General features: G+C 41.6%; 1 long non-coding RNA gene across 1 annotated transcript in view; it reads right to left on the bottom strand.

Moving 5' to 3' along the window:
* Positions 1-14,519: 14,519 nt before the first annotated feature.
* LOC138411488 (uncharacterized) overlaps positions 14,520-21,926 on the bottom strand; it is a 9,936-nt gene continuing 2,529 nt past the window's right edge. Inside the window, exons 1-2 of the long non-coding RNA XR_011244119.1 lie at positions 17,875-21,926; positions 14,520-15,971 (exon numbers count right to left, since the gene is read on the bottom strand). The exon at positions 17,875-21,926 is cut by the window's right edge and continues 2,529 nt beyond it. This is a non-coding gene — a long non-coding RNA (uncharacterized lncRNA). The remainder of the gene's footprint in view (positions 15,972-17,874) is intronic.

Raw genomic sequence — 21,926 nt, 5'->3', positions numbered from 1 at the left:
CTGTCTGCCTGCCCAGGACAGAGCTCCTCGAATGGGTCACTGGCATTTGCTACTCTCCCTGCAGTGCTGGGATCAGCAGGGTACAGAGGATTACATGGCCACATGTGCTCTCTGACATTGGGTTTAATATCATGTTGATTTGTATTATAATATTATTTCAATAAGGAGAGACTTTGATTCAACGTTTTAACAACATTTATTGACATCCATAGAAAGTGATGTGAATGTAACAGTCTTTTGGTGTTTTAGATGCGGATATCATGTCATCAGGATTAGGAGGGGGTGAAGCAGAACGTAGTACAGGAACTTATGCTGAGCTTCATTAAAATGCTAATACAATTTCAGGTAATCTGGTATATTGAATTTATTAAAGTTGAAGAATCTTCTAAATATTGCTAGACATGCAAACAACACTGATCCAGGTCTGTGTACGCTGCAAGCTTTATCAAGACTAAGGGGAGACAAATAGCTGCATGAATCTTTTCTATTGTTTGCTGGTGCATACAATAATTTCATGGCCTGCTTGTGTTTCATTTGAGCAGCCCTGACATGGCTCGGCCTGACAGTTTCTGACATGTGTCGTGTCTTATGTTGACACTGAGATGGAGAGAGAGGATATGGGACTGATTGGTTCACGCAAGGTCACTGTGAAGCTCCAGGAATTCATGTTGACAGCTTTAGTCCTGACATCATGTATCTCCCAAAGCTTCAGAGCACGCATTGTACAACTATTGTACAAACTGCATATCTCAGAGGTACTGGTTCTGTACAAAATATCACAGCTTCAGATCAAATGAGGAGAGCTTTCAGTGTTGCCTGTTGAATAATTTACCAATTATACATGATTTCTTTTCAATATCACCTTTACAGTTAGAACAGATTGAATATACAGGAGATAACAAGTGTGGTACTCTTAAAACCAAACATTCCTTTGCTGGGTATTCCTAAAACAAACCAAGTTAAGAGTCTACAGCTATGCAAGTGTCTGTGTGAGGTTGTTCTTAAACATTGCAGTGCTTTGAGCTAATTGCTACTGCTAGCGTGTAAACATGCTCGGAATGACAGCGCTAGCATACAAATGTTTAACAGGTAGCCTGTCATGTATACCATGTTTCACATCTCCATTAAGTGTGAAAGCATGCTAAACCATCCATGCTAATCGATTGAGGCTGATGGGGAAGCTGTTACACCAAAGTCATTAAACAAATTGAAAGTCCTGATGATGGCACTAAAAGAGAAGTTAGGATCAAACTATTCAACAGTTGTTCAGACTTTTGACTGAAAACCACAAATCCCTTCACAGTGGCATGAAGAGGAAACATCAGGAGAGCACCAAAGTCAATACGACTTATCCACCAGGGGTCATGAGGGGTTATGAGAAAAAGTCCATTATAAGTTTCATGGCAATTCATCCAAGTGATGACATACTTTAATCGGGAACAAAGTGGTGGACTGAAGGACAAAATATTCCAGGGCAACAGTGTTGTATTAGTGTGTGTATTAGTAAGTTGCAAGTATTTAGATTTATTGATATTGCAATTCATTTCAACAGTACTTAAACTTTATTACAGAATATATATATATATATATATATTCAAATATTCAATGTTAGTAGATGTAAAATCTAACACTGCTGGACACAGCATTTGAAAAACAATTTCAACGTGCCAATATAGCACCAGAGCTTTCAATCATGTCGCATTATCTTCATCAGGCAATTTTATATTTCTGTACATTATTTTGTTATTGTAGTGATATTTAATAAACTTTAATTATACAAAAATGTCTGATCTGAATGATAAATAATCAGCACTGTCATCAGAAGATGTCTTTATATTGTACAAGTGGACCTCAACCTGCTCCTCTACTGCTGCTTTTATTTCCCACGACCTTTGTCCAGTCAAGAGTGTGTTCTTTAGTGTGTAGTGCAGTGTTTTCATAGGTAATGGATTATTGTGTGGTTGATGATTGTCTAATAGATGCTGAGATCTTGTAGTTGTTTAATAAAAGTCTGTAACAGACAGACTGCTGTTCGAACAACCATCAGAGATCTCAGCAGTATATGAATGATAATTTCCTTCTTTCTTCCACTCTAGAACTAATTCTGCATATAAATATTTCGAGGATGAGAGCTTAAAGGATGGCCAGAAGGCTACATGGTGCATTTAAAGTGCTTAACTCAGTATATTCATTTTAAATAGCTACAACTGATTGCCTCTGGCTTTTTTCTTATTTCTTGAGCACACTGAATTATCTCATAAAACCTCTTTGCTTGTTACAATCTATTCATCTTACTCTCCATCATTTTCTGTTTCTTAGGTCTACTGCTTTGAAGCATTCCATTTTATTATTACTTATTCTTTCTTTTTCAAAACCCAAGAAAAACTTTTACTACTATCCAAGTGCTAAAAACCGGTCAACTGGAATTGGTTGAGTTTCTTGAAGGTCTAGAACTGATAAAGCCTCTTGGATGAGAACCGAGTCCAGTTGACCTGTTTTTGGCACTTGGATATACCATGACCCTGATGACTGAAAAACTCTACAGATATAACTACCACTATTATTAATTTGTTCACTTATATATAAGTGTGATTTAGTTGTTTTAACTAGACTCAAGGTGCACATCAACAAAACTAGAAAAGCTAAGTTTAGGTTTCTTGAGTATAGTAAGTTACTTGAGGTTTATAATGTCCTTGATCTGCAAGCTCTGAAACTGTCATTTGATTTCATATAGGGGTGAAATTATCTTGAAGAGATTTAACCTCTGAGGGCAAAACCAAAACTGAGAGATTTGAACATTATTCATCCAGGAATCTCTGATCAGTCTTTCAATACATTATTTGATAGGAACAGTGAAGCTATTTCTGTCTCAAACATGGACGCTGCTCTGTTTTAAAATGTTGATTGACAAGTGTGTGACAGGATGGGACTGAATGAGATCTCATAAGCAGTACAGAGTAATTCATCTTCATTCGTCATCATCAACAGTCCCAGTGCATCACAATTAAATAAAGACAATATTAACCCCAGATTTTTTGGACTATTTTATCTCTCCTGTCTTTAAATGTTATCTTTATATTCCTTCCTCCTTTCTGTCCTTATGTTCTTATTGATCCTCCATTCTTTCACAACCTAAGGCTCCAGAAGGCAGAATGATTGACAGACTTGCGTTCTGTCTCAGCTGGATAATACCCCTCCCACATCTCCCGTTGCCAGGGTGACAGATGGGTTTTCTCTGCCAAAACACTCGGTCTCCATCTCACCTCAGATTGGTGAGTGAGCGGGCGAGAGGAGGGGTAAGTGAGACTCAGTCAATCTAACACATCCCCTGACAAATGACACCGCCACAGACCAACAGTGTACAGTGAGTGTTCGTTTATGTTTCCAAGTTAACTGTGACAGTGTCTCATAGTCCATCACACTCTGCTCAACACCAATCTCGCACACTATTCTCTGGCTGGAGCTTTAGCTGACATATAAAGCATGTGAGGGCCTGTCTGTGATTCACAATCATAATATCCCTCTGCTCTGCCGCAGACGAAGCTCAAGCATAGAGTTCTGAATACCTGCTTTGGAGAAGAGTTTCAAAAGAACTAGAATGGTACTCAGTAGAGTGCATACCTCCACCAAAGTAGTCCTGCTAACAAAAAAAACCCCCAAACATATATAGACATATCAAGGAAAATGTCAAAAAACAATGTCTCAAACATTTTCCAGAGCTGCATCTAAATTTAACAGGTTCTTTCCTGATCCATACCACATCCTTACACCAAGTTTAGGTTATCCATTTATTAGTTTTGGTGTTATCCTGCCAACTAACAAACATTAAACACAGATGAAAACATAACCTCTGGTCAAGAGAACAGGTTGGAAACAGTGTGGAGGCAGCACTTCCTCCAGCTCATTTTGTTTCTCTCTCCCCTTTAGTTCTCCTGTCTCTTTGTCACCAGGGATCAGCTCAAACAGTGTCGCTATTAGCAGCACTTAATCATTCATACAGGCAGTAGCCATGGCACTACTGGGCCAGTGCCAAATGAGATGGATGACATCATACTTTGTGGTTGTCGCCAATCCACTCAGGCTCCCAAACTCTGATGTAGAGCCTTGGACATGATTAGCATCGAACCCATGACATCATCCTACAGCCAGTTTCACTACGGAGGCAGTGACATCATCCAGCATGAGTCGCTTATTAGACTCTCTGGTGTTTAATAATCTCTTCCAGTGTCTTAAATATTAATGATTACTCTACTGTAATGATTACAGGTGCAGTCTGGGTATTTATCATGCTGAACCAGCTGTAAAGAATGACTCATATTCAGACTGTCTGGTGCTGCTCCAAAAAAAACAACAACCCTGATGCATTCAATCAGTCGTACATGCACGTATGAACATGTGAAAGCTGAGCAGTCAGAGGCTGTCGCTGCTCATGTCTTCCATCCTTTCACCAGATGTGATTTGATCATATCCCCATCTTATCCTATTGATCGGATCTTCTCCTATCCTTTCCCATCACATCCCTGTTACAGTCTAAACTTGTCCTATTCCATTAGATTGTAACTCCTTTGCCATTTAAGTGGCATTTTAGTTTTGCCACAAGCAAAAAATTATTTGTAGTGTATCCAGGGTTGGAGTAACACTATCTGACACTATCTCACGTGACATAATATTTTACACTCACAAAACAAATAGTATAAGACATTTTAAAAAGTCATATTTCTAGTTGAATCACCTGCAGAGGAGATATTGATCTCACTGTTAAGACTCTTGGTTTTGATTCCAAACACAATGATTGACGGCAGAGGGAAAGAAGACAGTGGAGCCTCTCTAATATGACCAATATCATCGACCTGCAGAGACAGAGAGCCCCTGTCCATGCCCCCCAGCCACCGTTTCAGATGTACGCACGCATTGTCATTGAACCACTGTTTTAGACCCACGCATGTGCCACGAGTTTCACATTTGCACAAGCGGAAAAAAAGGGGAACCGAACTCTATCAAGGCTGCCAACAAATAGAGCATAGAGCTGTTCACTATGCCACAAGTGTATTTATTTGTCTATCATAGAGTGCTGAAATTCATTTTCTCATGTTAATACGACTATTTAGTTTCCTTCCCTTCGTGGGTCTGGAACTGTCGCATCCCCTACCAGAGATCTAAAACAGTGGGGGACAGGGGCAGGGACAGGGGCTCTCCAGTTCTGCAGGAGGATGTTTCTCAATATGACAGAGACCTTTAGAAGAAGATGTGACCTCAACTTATACTTCACTCCGCTCCTCCCTCTATTTCAGTCATAAAATAAGATAAGATCGACTTCAACATTACAGCAGCAGAAGGGCATTAAGCTAGAGAAAAATAAAAATATAGAAATAAAAAAAATACATAAAAATAAGAATAGAAATATACATATGTATATATTTTTTTGTTTTATTATGGCAAATTCCAGTATTTATTGAATACACACATTAAGTCACAGTGTATTCATTTATGTGTATATATGTGTGTGTGCACCGTCTTCCCTGCTGAGTCTAACTAAGCAGTGGATTACTAATGTATCCTCCTTTTAAGCCTGGTCTTCTGTTAGATCTCTGCAGCAGCAGCAGTGGTGGAGCCCTATGACACGTACATACTGTAGATACTTTTTTCTGCCTTTGAAACAGACTCACAAAGAGGAAAGACTAAGGTTTCCCTACAGAAAGAGGCGAGTTCCTACAGGCAGCTGAAAAACACTGGATTTGTTTTATTGATAAACATTCCGGGAACATATTTGCACACAGTGTACACGCTGTATTTTCTCTTTTGGTGAGTTTAACACCCAGTTAAGAGTCAGACATGTGAGACGCTGAGCTGTGCAGTGATAATGAACGAAGAACCAGGTGGCTGTGACTGTTGTATTAGTCATGAGGGACTGGATATATATACACACACACACACACACACACACATTTATGGTATGCACTTACATTAACATGCATGCAAAGCTGCACCTTGTCAGATTTAACACTCATTCTGTTCAGACAGTTTGTGACATGTTAAATTATGGCTGGATAATGAACCATCAGATGCACAGACAGTGTGAATGGTGTGTTACAGCGTGAGAAGGATGATTCTATGGTTATAGATGTACACGCACACACACACACGCACACACACACACACCCACACCCTAATTTTCTCAACTGTCTATATTTATTGAAACACATGCACAAAAACACCTATGTAGACTTTATGAGTGTTGAATAGAAATCATCAAATATAGTGATTCATCCACCCATTATCTGTACTGTCATCTGGTCACCGGGGAGTTGGAGTCCATCCTAGCTGACACTGGGTGAGAGTTTACCCTGGTCAGGTTGCCAGTCTATCACAGAGCCAAAATTATATCATTAACATTCACATTGACATCTGCAGTCTATTTTGAGTCTCCAATTAACCTGACCTCAATCTGCGTGGTTTAGGACTGTGGGAAGAAGCTCGGGTACCCGCAAAAAACCCATTCAAACATGTGGAGAACATGCAAACAAATATAGGAACGTTAAAATGAAATATGATCATGTGATGTGACCCAGCTGAATCAAACATCTGTTGTTATCTTAAAATAAAATATCTCACTCTGAATTACTAAGAGTAATACTGAATATTTGCGGTTGTTTTGATCGTATGTGACAGTAAAAAAGAAGACCACAGCACCTACAAGACAATATGAGATCAAATGAAAGGTACCAACACTCCAGGAACATTCCAGCAGAACATTCGCTACTCAGGGGGATTGTCGGCTTTTAAGCACACGAGAATAATACATGTTGTCAAAGATGAGGGATAGTGGGTAATATTTTGATCATAGAATTAACCAAACCAAGTACATAAGCTGGTGACTTTCCTAGTAGCTGTTAGTCAGCAGAGTGTGTATATATGTAATTCTGACAGCACACTCTCAGTAGAATAAGAAATAAAAGAAACCTGTGCTCTCTGCAGTGAAAATACCTCAGTGTCACTTTACAGAGACATTCATACAGACACAGACAGACACACAGGAGGGGGAAAGACACGAACTGACAGCAGAAATTCACAAGCAGCTATGGAGGCAATGCCTGTGCATGTCCACACATGAAAAAAAAAATTCCATTACAACAATTACATAAGCAAAGGCTATAGAGGCTCAATTATGTTGGATATAGTTTGTCATCCATTGCATCTGTGTCTTTACATTTCCAGAGGATCCATGGTCCACAGTTTATTAAATAAAGCTGCCTACTGGAGCATGAAGATCGCTGAAGCAGCGCTGCAAGTCATGAACTGCTGCAGAGAACACTTCAGGGCCACCAATGTCCCTTTTCCTCCAACAAGGAATGGGTTCTGTTCCAGCTGGCACAGATAACGCTGGACTGTTGGGAGAATTTTGACCAAAAATGTACTTTAGAAAGTTTAGAACACAAAAAGTTGGTTTCAAGCTGGATACAAAAAAACAGCAGGTTTTGTTTGACCCGAAGAGTAAACTGTGACACCATCACTGGGCATGTCATATTCTGCTGGCTGGAAATAGAGGATAAAGAAAGCAATGGTTGAGTGTTCGGTGATGCTTGATGACAATTTACTCATCAATGAATTTCAGTAAAAACTAGAAAGTAACATAGAAAAGCAGCTGTATGCTGAACGCAAAGAGTTGGCCACAGCTGAGGTCATTTGAATGCAAGAAAAAATAATTAACATAGGATTATTGAGGCTACACCCATTAACACACTGGGAAACCTACATCATGTGATCATTCACGTACACTGGGCACGTGCACACTGGTCTAAACAGGAAGCCAATTGTCTACTTTGCATTTGTACGAACGAGAAATGAAAAAGGTGAAAGGTAAGATGAGGGATTCGTTTTCTTGGACAAACGATGGGGTGGAAACGTTGCTACTTGATTTGTGACTGATGAGAACCAATCAGGAGGTGAATGTGGCACAATCATGTCCAAATGTCTCAGTTTTTGAAGTCGATCCTACAGCGCAGCCACGATTTCAAAATCAGACAGGGCCAAATGTAGCAGCAGTGATATGTTTTAATAATAAAACTGGATGTAGCCTCAAAAACAGAGTTAATAAAAAGTTGAGCTGAAAAATTACACATTCATGATGACACTGGTTCGGCACAAATTCTGTGGAGAGCATCATGGTTCTCTCGATAAAGCCACGGCTCCAGTTCTGTAGAAACCAGTTGTGCTGTCAGAGCTAAGAGTGCTGCTGCAGTGTGACTCATGGTGTCTGTCTGTCTAAGGTTTATTTTGTGTATGAGTGTTTGTCATCTTCATCATGCCCCAACAAGTGCCATTGTTTTAGCCACTCTCAGGTGGCTAGTTACATATGGATTCTCTCAGAAACACTTTTTAACAAGACGACATAACAGCCTTCAAAAAAACAACTTCAGATTCTCATGTTGAGAGCTATCACTAGAGGCTAAATCAAACGCTGACAAAAACATCAACTTCCCTTTTTTTTTTCCAGGAGATCATTACTTTACATTCTTCATCGTATTCTCTATGCTGTCACTCCTCCCACTCTCTACAGGCCCTTTTCCGCTGGACAAAAAAATCCAATAACACCCAGGAAAACCTGTCTTTTTTCTGCAATGGGAACGGATGCAATCGGCATTTGCTCCTGGATGAAATGACTTTGCAGTAAACAAGGGTTTAATCGGCTCTGGCACCTGAGTGAACATGCTAATTTGGCAAGATGGTGAAGACAGCCTCAGCTTTTGGTGCGTTCTTGATAAAGAACATGAAGCACTGAAAGAAAAAAAACACAGAAAGGCAAACTCCTCTTCTGGAAATGGGAAAGGACTCAATCGTTTTTTTTTAGCAGGGTCAACTGTGTTCACTAATTTTGTTGTATTAAGAGATGTAATCTTTCTTGTTCTTGCTCTACACACAGCCTTTACCCAGATGCAGCTTGTTGCCGTCATCCTGCAGGACTTTTTAATCCACATCCGTGGAGGAATTCACAAAGAGCAATTAGGAAAGCAAAGGTTTAAAAATGAGTGTCTGAGAGAGCGAGAGACAGCAGATCAAGAGGGAGGCAAACCAAGGCACGGACAAATAGAGAGAGAAAGGTAGAGAGACCATGTGCTTGTGAAAGGAGAGCATGTGGGAGGGAGGAAGGGTTGGGTGAGAGCACAGGGGAGATATTGAAAAGATGTATGAGGGAGAAACATCTCATCTCATTATGTGTGATAATTAACCCATGTCCTCCCCTCTTCTCCATAATTACTAACACACTGCTCCATCGTTACTGGGGCAGATACACACTGGGCACCGTATAGAACACTCCTGTGGAGACACAAAGAAAGCACAGCGTGCGTCATAGCTATTCATAGCTGCCTCTGCCTATCCTTGCCTCTTTAACGCGGATCACTGAAATGTACGCATTTCAGATTTCATCAAATAGAACCATATTTAAGATGAGTTTTATGTCATGTTGTGATCAAAACCTATTTTGTACCATTAGGGAGGGGGGGAGCCAATCACACTATCAGCCTTTCCATCATATTTCCATGTCTCATGGCCAGAGTCTCATTCAGCGATACTGTCCATGATGCAGGGAATCTATTATCAGGCACAAGGCTGGGTTGTTTTTGATGGTCGTACCACAGGCCCTCTGTTGAGTTTCCTAGCAACAGGTCTGCGTGAGGGCGAGCACGAGGGGTGGGGAAAGCTGTGTCCCCATTCTGATTACCCTCTAATTACCTTAATGGATGCTAGGCTCTCTGGGTATTCACCAACTGGCAGTTTTTACCTGCAGAGCTTTAGATTGGCAGCTATCGAAGAAACCATCTATTAGCCATATACCCTTTATCCACCTCTGACTCAAAGCAGCAGGAGCCAATACTGGTACCAGTGAAATGCTTTAGTGCTGGACAGTAACATTAAGTACATTAAAGTAAGTTTTGTATTAATGTACAGTTTTTTGCTTTTAATGAACAATAACTTGAGCCACAAGGGGTCTATCAATAGACTATTCAACGTTGTTAAAAAACAGTGTGGGATCATGGGAATTGTCTTCAACACCATTGCCGATGAAAATCTACCTGATGTGAATAATGTTCATGGATGAGGTGATGTATTTAAGTTTTCAGATCAAATGTCAATGAGTAACTGTGATCCACAATAAGTGACCAATACAAACAGTGGAAGGTAATAACAGTCGATTGGCTAACTGGCGAGCTGTGTGTTTTTCCTTTGTACAATTAAAGTGGACCAAAACGAAGTGTTGCAGTACCTTGCATAAAACTGTGGATTTCTTTGGGTTTGAATGTTGCCGGGAACATTTTGGATCAGTTAGTAAAAAAGGGCCTGTAGTTATAAAGCAAAGAACAGATGCAAACAAAGAGAAGTAACAATGAGCTGAGCAGGAGAGATGGTGGAAGAAGTTGAGTTGACCGAGACGGACGATCTTGTCATTTAATTAGATGGAACCATTGTTGAGTGTTGCTGGACAATGCTCATGTACAGAGCTGTGGTACATGTACGTCATACTGTAACTGTAACACTGGATACACTCTATACTCCTGCTATGTTTTCTTATGTAACACACGTGCTTACTACTAAAATTCCAGAGGGCATAGTTTGAAATGTAAATGTGCACAAGCCAAGAAAAGAAAATTCCACTAAGCATCCATGATTTGTTTGTCATTTCCTTGTGCAGCCTCCAGCTATGACCAACCTTCCTGCTGAGACCAGAGCACCTTCTATGGTGAAGAGCTGCAGAACCCGAACCATCTGATGTTTTCACACATTTCCATTTACTTTCTCATTGGGCTGAGAGCAGAGCCTTTAATATTGAAATATTTCAAAAGTCATAAATTACAGGATGTAGCCTATCTCAAGGCCAACACACTATTGCCTCTTCAGTTTTAGAGCCTGTGCGCAGGGCTGTTGGTGAGTCAGAATGTGTAAGGCTGGTGCAGGGGGAACAGAAAGCGGATGTATAGAGCGTGTCTCTGCATCGAGCTAGAGACTCTGACACATTCAATAGACAGCTGATTACATAAGAGCATATAGCTGTCATAGTTCTGTAGAAAACATATGTATGTGCACAAGGCACGACTCCTGGTCACAGGGATTTGCCGTCGTGCCTATTTCATCACTAAACAATGACTCTTTGAAGATGTTGTGCCCACTATACCCACACACCCACAGCAATCAGTCAGGGCAGCTTATCCAACACACTGTTCAGACCCACTCATGCTGGCATGTGGGAGCTGTGTTATTAGTGGATGGGACGATAAGAGGAGGGTTCATCTTCTGTGCATGTGTGGCTGCGTCTTCACAGAATCCCTGTGTGTGTCTCTGCATGCAATTCAGTTGCTACAGAATATGTGTGCATGCATGAATGTGTATGAGTGAATGTGTGTACAAATGACTACGCGAACACGTGGATGCGCTTATTTGTGCACCTCTGTCCCTTCCAGCCTCCTGCTCGTGCTTTTGTCTTCACTACATCTCTCAGTTGGTTTTCGCAGAGCACAGAGAGTTGGTGCAGAAGCGAGGGAGGTGTCAGATTCTCTACAAATGTTCCAGCCGTAGTCATCTGATGATTGTTCAACACTTCCAAAGCTAACTGGAGCAAAATTGTAATCTTCAGAGTTCACTGTGGAGGCCGCATTTTGATTTGAGGCCGGGGAGCGACAGAGCGCACAGATTACGAGCATAAAATGTGCGTGTACGTGCGTGAGTGAGAGTGCATGCATGCATGACAGCAGAATCCCACAGAGTTTGTACTAAGCAGTATTCTCGTGTTTGCATTAATGAGTCAGCAAATCTAGGCCTCTGAAATGTCCCTCAGGTGCAAAGAGAGCAGGGAGCACTTGAAACGGGCATATCCTTGTTCATTGTTCCATTTATTGCAGAACGGTCTAACCTCCTGTTCAGTGTCATCCATGTTTTCCTGAGGGGAATTACACCCCAGTGATGAGGGGGAGGCGGCTAATCTGTCACTGCCTCATTGATACACAAGGAGACCAGGGGAAAAACATTTCATGGATTACTCTTCAAACAAAACGATTCATTTTCTTTTCCTGTTATTTAACCTTTGCTGTTGTGAACCAGCCATAAAAAGTAAATTAATTTAGTTTTTCTATTGGCTTCAGCTGCACCGTACATGGACACAGATGGCCTTTGTGAGTCTTTGCCAGGGCCTCATGCTTGTAAAAGAGCACTGACACAATCAGACTCATAATTCCTCAACCAAATTACTCGCATTTGCATAGAGAATGAATGGGTTTGAAACAATAATATAATGAACATTGTTATTAGTGGTGAACATTAGTATAAATAGCATAAGTAGCATAAATCATATAATGAGGACAATTTAATCATGAAACCACTACTAACTGCACCAAGTTGCACACAGTAATAGATATCGGTCCTCTAATTATACCTGATCCATGAACTGTTCCCAAAGAAATCTGTGAAAAAGTCAATGTCAAAGAAAGAAAAGAAATTCCTGGATCTGCCCTCTGATACGGATCTGAATCAAAATTTTGAGCTCTTCCCCAACCCATAATTCATCCTTCCACCAAATTTTGTGCCAATTTGTGCAGTGTGATCCTGCTAACTAACAAACACTGACAAAAACACAACCTCCTTAGCAGAGATAGATATTGGAAAACACTGTCAGTAACCACCAAAGTGAGTCATCTTGATCCCATGAGGATCAGGAATATCTCACCAGACTCACCTACCGACTGATAAACCATCTACCACTGTTATTGTTATTGCCACTACAATGCTCTTGTTTGTTTTAATGGTTCCTGTAATTTAAAGTTAATGTGTTCGAATGAGAACAAAATAATGTTCATACTAGGAACCAGCAGTACTCACCTCACAGTCATCATGTTTGCCTCATTTATTACCAGGAGGATTTTAGGCTATATGAGCAGTCGCTGATCTGCGCGGTGTCTCTAGGCCCCGGCTGTGCACACAGAGAGCCAGAGGGAAATGGCCTGTGAAAACATGGCTCGCTCCTCACTGCGCTACAGCTGCAGCACGCACGCACACACACTCTCTTACACTAGCAAGTAAAAATTACCGCCCTCAGTGATCATAGCCATTCAGTATCATCTGTCTTCATCGCAGGGGCTTGGAGGACAGCTGGTATAGAGCTGTTTCAGGGTGAAAGATTAGTCTCCACTGTTTTCTTCTCCTTACATGAGGTCCCGCATCAGCAAATGGATAACTAGCCACTGTTCGCCTCTCCTCCTCTCCCAGCTCAGTCATGAAACTGTTCCCATGAGTAAGCACTAATTCACATGAACAACACTCATGCAAGCTGCTTGGGCAGACAGACTTCCTTCTAATGCAGCGATGGGAGAGTCCCTGTAGACAGGGGCAGGTAAGGCGAACAGCAACATCTGCATTTTTGCACATGGAAAAACACACACAAATACATACAGACAGATGGAGGGCATGCATGCGTGACATCAGAGCAGTTGTGGCATGAAAATATTCATGTAAAAAAGAAAAATGCAGAAACTCTAAAGCCTCAAAAGCACAACATGTTCTTCTCTAACCCCTGTGAGTCTGGTTGATGCATCGATGGAGCTCTGCAGGCCCGGAGGCTGCTCAGACACTTGGTATGAAGTGAAGACAGCCTCCGTGGAGCATCAGTTCAACAAGAAACCTGCTGTGTGTGTGTGAGAGAGGGAGAGATTTATAGTCTGTATTTTAGGCAGTGTGCCCCTGTGTGATTCATTACATGATCCGGTGTAGAAGGTCTCCCTCTTCACAGAGAAAGAGAAAGACTGCACAGGGTCACCGACCACAGTCTAAATAAGAGACTCAAACCTGACCAGGCCAAAGAAAGAGAGAAAATGGGAGAGAGAGGAGAAGAAACTGAGACAGGAAGTAGGATCCAGTGTGGGTCAAGGACAGTGTTGGCTGGTGATTAAGTTTATTTCCAAAAACAAACAAACAAAATAAATCAATACCTATTTGCCGTAGATAGAAGTGGGAGTGTCGGGGGCTCAGAGAGAAAATCTAAAACAACCAATTAAAGAACAGCCTCAGGTCCTGTGGTTGCCAAAAGTTTAAGGACCCACGTTCACTTTCATTTGGCCGGTGCCCCAAAACATGAAGTAGATGTATATAGACAGAAATTAACCAAATATAATTTGAAAACTATTTCTATGTATATATATATATATATTTATAATGTCAGTAGATATTATCATCTGAAAATTACCAGTGAGGACTTCCTCAATACCTGCACTGACTCTTTAAATGTGACATCACCTTTAATGGTTCACTAATCTCATTTTGCAGAGGAGTGTATTTCTGCTCTCCAATCCATCATCATCGGACTGAAGTTCATTATGTTGATATTTCCGGTGAGGTCTCACTAACTGTACTCGTGAGGACCCTCAGTGGCATAATGCAGTCCCTATTCTCAAACCTTATGGCCCCAGAAGTTCTACTGTAAATGACATAATCATGAGAACATGAGCACTGTAGTGAAATGAAATTAAGAAAATCCAATCAAATACACTTTTATTTAATCAACTGTGGCATTTAAGGGTCCCAGGAAATTCCAGTGTGACAGATGATGAATTAGCCCACATGCTAAAGCTGACATGTATGTGTAAATAGCTCCAAGTCATTAAGCACTCTGTCACAGGACAATTTACAAACAGACTAAATGCTTGTTCGATTTTCCGACGCACAGACGCTGGACGGCTGAAAGGCTGTTATGAGTGTGAAGTGAAGGGCGGGGGAATACGAGAGGAGTCGTGTGATGTGTTTCAATGACACCCAGAATACTTGAACTCATGAAGATATTCTATGATCCTCCAGTCAGGTGGATCCAATGAAAGAAATCCAATTTTCTGAAAGGCAACAAACATTCATCAGTGAGGCTGCTTTGTTTAAAGAGGCTCTGGAAAATAGCATCCAACTAAAATCCAGGGACGTGAATATAAACTGACCTTCAAATGATTTCATGTTAATTCATTTTGAAGGAGATGACACACTGCCAAGGTTTTATATCCATAAAATGCTTTTCTGTTTTTCCAACAACATCAGAGGCAACTCAAGCATGATGAAGGCTTTATTGTGATGTTTGGCCAATTGAACCCGTTTTCACATCAGATAGTCTGGCATTATGGTCTGACGTCGTCTGAGGTGTTTTATCAATTTGGCGGTTGTATAGAAAAAAGAGTTATCTCTTAATAGGGAAAATTAATGAACCGGATCACTTTCTTAGTCTCATTCCCACTGTTATATCTTTATGGTTTTACTACTGGCAAAATAAATGTCCTCGACTTACTGCAGTTGGTCCACACTTTCAAAAAAAATTTTTTCACATTGCAAACAGAGGCACCTGTAACACTGTTGCTTTGGTTTGGACTAAAAAGTCAGAAAGTTTGAACCAAACAAATTTAGGTGTAAAAGCACCCTTGGACTAGAATGGCAATAATCAGTGCTCTTACTGCGCCTGACTTTTAATTCAATAAAATCCATAAATTATTCCATTGTGTGACTGAACTCTCACAATGTAAAGAAAGTTAAATAAATCCTGGCTCTACTCCCCCACCAAAATAAAATGTATTCTTACCTGAACCACACTGCATCCAACCACCATGTTTCCAGTAATCTGTTCAGTTGTTTTTCTGTAATTGTCCTTAACATTCAAACCAACCAACCAACAAACGGACATGGGACATAACCTCTTAGCGGATGACATCAAGTCAAAAGTCAGATTTGTCAAACAACGCACATCCCTGCCCTCTAACACCTGTTCTCCTCATTGCCTTCCACTCGAGACGTATGTTCTGAACATGAATTTCAGATTAATTGTAAACTGAAGCAATTCATACCAGACCAGGGATAAGAAGTCAAACGATCAGTGCTGCAGATCTGTGTTCATCTGGAAAGTTAAAGCTGAAATGAATGTTGCTCTGGCAGAGATGTGATGTGGGGGTTGAAGTTCTCTGGGGAGGAAAGAGAAGGAAGAATGATGAAATGTGGGCGTATAGGACGGACATGTGTATGTGGAAAAGCAGATATGTTTGCAGACGAAGACGAGGCTGAATGTGTGGGAATGAAAGTCAGAGGGAAGCAAGTGGATGGATGAAGGCATGTGAGGCAGGTAGATCTTTTTCTGTCTCAGCGAGGTTTTACAGAGCAGGTGGATATCCCTCAGCTTATCCTCCATATATATATATATATATATATATATATATATATATATATATATGTATTATATATATATGTGTATTACATTTTGATTATGTGGGGATACATGTTTCATTCAAAGACACTGACAGAGGCAGAAATATCACACATACCAACACAAGGGAACAAAATACAATCATGGCTATTTGCCAGTTGTCCCACTGAGAATAACCAAAGGCAAATTCATTTCGAGGTACATGATTTGTTTACTGTATGTGTCCCCCCCAGCATTACTTGTTAATGTGAAATCATCTTTCCTCATCCCATGGTGATTTACAAAGCCCACAGCCGAATCTGTTGTTTTATTCCCCTCCACCTGTGCTGTCATATCCCGTTCATCCTCATCCTATCCGGACAGAAAAACAACATGTCCATCTGTGGTTTTTCAATCTACACACAACTTTGAGCTCATCTTCCCTGCATCAACGTCTTAATCTCTTTGTTTGTGTGTCATTTATGGACGATGCCTTTTTTTTTTTTTACCTTAACAGGTCCTCAGCAATGAATTTAACATGTCGTCATAGCAACCTTGTCTGCTTGGAGAACGAGCTTGAAGCCACAGTTTTGGGTAAATATTCGCTGCTGCTATACCCATTACACATTCACAGACTTAATTGGCCATTTGAAAGCTTTGAACTTCTGCATAATCAGTGTGTGTGTGTATGTGGAAAGATGGTAAGACAATGGTAACTCTAGGAAACTGAAGGGGAAAGAGACAAAAAGTAAGAAAAGGCTAAAAGCATTAACCACAGTCTGGGAGGTCAGAGGAGGCTGAAAGCCCTGGAGGCCACAGAGGCAGACAGTCTGACTGTGTCTGGACCCAGATCTACATCTAGAACCAGGCCATTCCCAGCTGTCTGGCTCGGGCCGCCCACCAGCACAAAGGCCTCACTTCAAATTCTCAAGATGAAGCGGTCAAATAGTTAGCCAGTAAAGCTGCTTTCAGACATGCACTGAACTCTGGAGATCATCCGCAGTTTTTCCCGAGGAGGCGTATGTGTTAACGCAAATGTTCGAGTGAGAGCCTGCAGTGTTTCTGCACACTTTCTCCACACGGCCTCCTAAAGTCTGCAGAAAGTCAGCAGAAGACCTTAGATGAAGATATCAAGAGAGTATTTGGGGATAAGAGCTGAGGCCGGTGTCAATGTGATGGAAACAAAATCACGTAAGGAAATAATCCGTTACAGCCAGCCTCTGCCTGCTGCACCTCCCCTCATCTGAATCCTGCTGAGAATTTGATGGTGTGAACACGTCTGAGCAGAGAACCCTCTGCTGCTTTGTGCACATGTGAAAGGCAAACTGCGGAGAAAGTCTCGACTCTGTTCTCTGGAGATCCCCCACAGGACATGTGTGAAAACAACTTGACAGACACTGAAGTTCTCCTGATAGTTTTCCTGAAATTCTTTTGGAGGGAGCAAATTAATTGTGAATTGCTCTAGATATTTTTCTGAACCTTTCCTAGCCAGCCCACAAAGTAAAATGGAAAGGAAACATCTGAGTGAGCCCATGTGAGAATACAAAAGGAAAACGTTTGGAAAATTCACAGCGAGCAAAACATGTCAGATGCACAACTGACAAACTCAAGAACAAAAGGAATTCATTATCTCAGGATGAAAAACAGGTGTCACACGCAGAGTACAGTATTTCAATTTGACTCACAGGCTTGGACGGTCTGAATGCAGCCAGATCAGGAAGAGGAAACAGAGGCAAAGGGAAGTCTTGGCCATACACCCGTCAGGACACTGGGAGAAATGCTGGTTCAAACAAAAGGAGAAAAACTGGCAGAGAACAACACAGCTGAGATCCAACATGTGTGAAACTAATTGAAGGTGGGGCAGGTGATTCAAAAAGGGCAGGAAGACAAAGACAGGAAGTGAAGACAACTGAGGCTACAAAATAAATCAGGAATATTAAACTCAAAGTGAAAGCAGCTGTGGTACAGTTTAAACTTTATGAAGAAAGCAATGAAACCCACTATGTTTTCCTCTCTTCATCACTATTCGGTGTATACATGAATTTCTTTATTTTTCTATTCCTATTAAATAGGAGGGGCATATTATAGATAGACATTGCTTGATGTTGATACCATCTCTTGTTTTGCTTTCATCCTTTATTTGCGAAATCGGGACGTGCTTAATGATATAAGATATACGGAAGGAAAGAAAAAAAAGGTATAAGGAAAATAGGGAAACCTGTAGTGTCATGTTTTCATAGAAGACACAGTAGATAAGAGCCGATGCTGGTGGATGTGCTGTAAACAAAAACACGTGATCTCCACAGTGGACTGAATCCGTTATGTCCTCCGCCCCTCACCTGAAGACTGTGGAGAACCTCCAGCTGCGTTGTGCATGTGTGACAGACGGCCTCCGCAGAAAGTCTGGACCCAATTCTCTGGAAAAAAGTCACTGTCTGACTGAGGCCACTGGAACAGAGGGCAGGACTTCATCTCCATTCTAATATTACTTCCCTGTTCTCCTGTTGAGGAATAGAAAGAGCGTAATCTCCTTCAGATCGTTCAGGGCTCCGACTGATGGATCCATCTCATGCATAGTGAATGAGAGGCTGTACAGTGAGTTAATGAGTGACCAGCGACAGGGAAATGGCCACTAGAGGAACACGATGACTGACGTGGCAAAAGTAGGTCACGGGATATTTTCTGCATCGTGTTTTCCACCTCCTCCCAGATTCTCTCCAATTTACCGTTTCAAAAGCCCTTCCCTCCTCCCCCTCACTCTCATTCTCCCTCACCCTCTCATTGTTACCTCACTCTGCCTCTCTCCATCTCCTGGAAACCCCCCCTCTTAGCAGAGTGAGGACCTTTCCCTCCGCTCCTCCAGGCTTCTCTTTGGTGCAGTTAATGGATAGTTGAGAAATGACTACCGGCAGTGGAGGAGGGGTGGGGGTGGGGGGGCATAATGCAATGGATAGGAGACGGGCCAAATCACATCACAGCCCCTTATAAAAAAAGAAAAAAGCTCTGCACACATTCTCATAATGCACATGAGGCGCTCTATTGGATTTGGCTTGTGGGATATAGATGCTATGAATCTTGGTCTAAGAAGTCAAACTGTCTGAAGTGATAGCTCGCTCAGTTGAGGTTTACCTTCGGAGAGGAGGCACTGTAGACGGCAGCGGAGCCTTTAATGTGACAGGAACCTTTAAAAGGAGCTGGCCCACATACTCACTGCTTTTCTCTCTCTCTCCCTGTCCTTCCACATCCCTTCTTCTGCCTCCCCCCAGCTCTCCACAACAAGGCCAATGCAGATTTCTCTCCTCCTGACAGCAACCAGTGCCCCATTCCTCCCTCTCCTCTTCCTCCTCTTCCTCTCTCCCATCATCACTCCCACTCTCTCGGCAGCGCTGGAGCTGGCTCGTTGCCTCCGCTGCTCCTTGCCTGTCTCATTGTGGATCTAATGGTTAAATAATGACTACACAACTCATCTTAAACTGCTGTCTGATCAGGGTAAGACGTCTCTGTAATCTTTCTCTGGGTCCTAATTGATTTCCTGAATGCGAGTCCTAATAAGATCCAGGGGAATAGTCATTAAGGGTGTGTGAGACTGGGAGTTGCCTCTGCTGTAATGAGGCCTCTTAAGAAACACACACACAGCAATTACACAAACCAAGGTAAGAGGGTACGTCTCTGCGAGTGTGATGAAACAAGCCGAGCTATAGTGGAATAAAAGAATGTGGAATACAAGGAGAAATAACACCTCCAGCTGCTTCTTTATAACACATTTTGCAAATAAAGATATCATGGTATTAAATGATCGGACTAATACGGTAAACATTGTTTTTAGCATAAAATGTGTGTCAAAAGCGTCAATTAAATAAAATGTAATGTACTGTAATGTCCGTAATACAGGAAATGTCTCAGTTCTTCAGGTCTCATGGTAATGCAACCAACGATGTGTCAGTTAACTGTGTATTAAATCTGTGTCATCAGTACACCAACAGAGGAAATTGAGATTAAACTAAATAAAACAAAATAAATAAAACAGAGAACTACAACAGAAAAAAATGCTGATGCAAAATAAAGGCTGCCAATAATGTTAAGATGAAACCTGTCGGTGCTTAAAATAAACAAAATTGACTTTATGAATTTGCTTTTTAATTAAATCCTCAGAAACAATGCATGTGTGCAACCATTCACAGATTAAGTCTCCAGTTAACTGAACCCCAACCTGCATGTGTTTGGACTGTGGGGGAAACCCTGCAGACACAGGAAGAACATTAAAACTCCACAAAGAAACCAGGAAACTCCCTCTTCCTCTTACATGTAAACTGCACGAGCAGTAGAATTTAAAACTGACCATATACTGTAATAATAGCGAAGGAAGTTTCTATTTCATTCTTTCATTTTCACACAATGATAAGAGTGTAGGTGTAAATAATATATGAACAATGGCTGGAGGACATTGGGCCCTGGGGTTGTGCATGCAGGCTTGCTGGGACAGTTAGATAAAACGGAACCACTGTTAATGTTGTCGGGAACACCTGTGATTTGATTTTCCTATATGTAAAATCGCCTGCTGTAAAAAAAAGCCTGTCGGGGCAGTTATGGATAGAGGAGCAGAACACCAGAGCCTCTCAACTGTAGCCTAACGAGGCTGTAATGGCTGTGATAAGGATCATTTATGGATGACGCTGTGAGTGATGGGGCCCTGTATCCATAGAGCTTGTGCTGACACTAGTCAAATAAGCATCAGCACGGAGCGGCTGAGTGGTGTGGCTCAGACGTGAGCTGACATTAAAACGTGAGTGGCCTCATGCTGTTGTGCACTTTCACTGAACAATCCTCTGGTTCTAAAAATAGATTAAAGACATCCTGCACTCTTTTGTCATCCCTTCTCATTCTCAAAATGTGCGACTCATCCAAAAGATCCTTGCACCATCCTCCCTTCATATGGAGGTGCAAATTACCAGCCCTTCTCTAGATCCCTTTTTAAATCTTGTGCAAATAGAAAGAATATTTCAATTGTTCTTCATGACACATTTCCTGACTGGAGCCAAATTGGAAAGTCTTCCAAGAAAAAAAGAAGAGAGAGCAGAGTTAGGGAGGAGTGAGCTGGGAGTGAGAACGACAGAGCGATAAGGACGCAGCGTGAGGAGAATGAGAACATTATATCCGATAATTTGATCTTATGTGGATACTCTAAGCTTGGATGAGCCTATTCCCCTTCATTGTGAGAGAGAGTTTAAAGAGCGTGTGATGAATGAGGGCCTCGGCAGCAGCAGGTACATTAAAAGAACATTGTGCCACGTCTATTAAATCTCTCCTTTATGGCCCCCCCTCTCACTCATAACCACATCTAGTTGAAGATAAGTCTCTTTCATTTATACCTGCAAGTTAGTCCAGGGGAGGGTTGATAAAAATTTGGGAATTAAAGATGAGTGTTGGTTTTTCTCACTGTGCACAATGGAGTATGATGCATCCTCCACAGGACTTTAAATGACTATCCAGAGGAGGAAGCAAAACAACCGCTCTGTGACTCTTTTATTAGTCATTTCAAGGATCCACTGAACCTGACGTGAAGAGAGAGCAGTCTTTCTATAGAAAGTGAATGTCTGTGCCCGCCGGGCTGGAAGTGGTCGGTGTGCAGACTCACACACAGAAGTAGACAGGGGAGTGTGTGATCATCAGCCCCCCCACTGCGGGAGACTGCGTTGTGAAATAGAGACACTCAGCCCATGCCTCTGGCTCTTCCCAG

Source organism: Paralichthys olivaceus, chromosome 9 (genome assembly GCF_024713975.1).
Source record: "Paralichthys olivaceus isolate ysfri-2021 chromosome 9, ASM2471397v2, whole genome shotgun sequence".
In the NCBI taxonomy this organism is placed as follows: domain Eukaryota; kingdom Metazoa; phylum Chordata; class Actinopteri; order Pleuronectiformes; family Paralichthyidae; genus Paralichthys; species Paralichthys olivaceus.
This window is presented reverse-complemented; position numbering and strand designations above follow the sequence as displayed.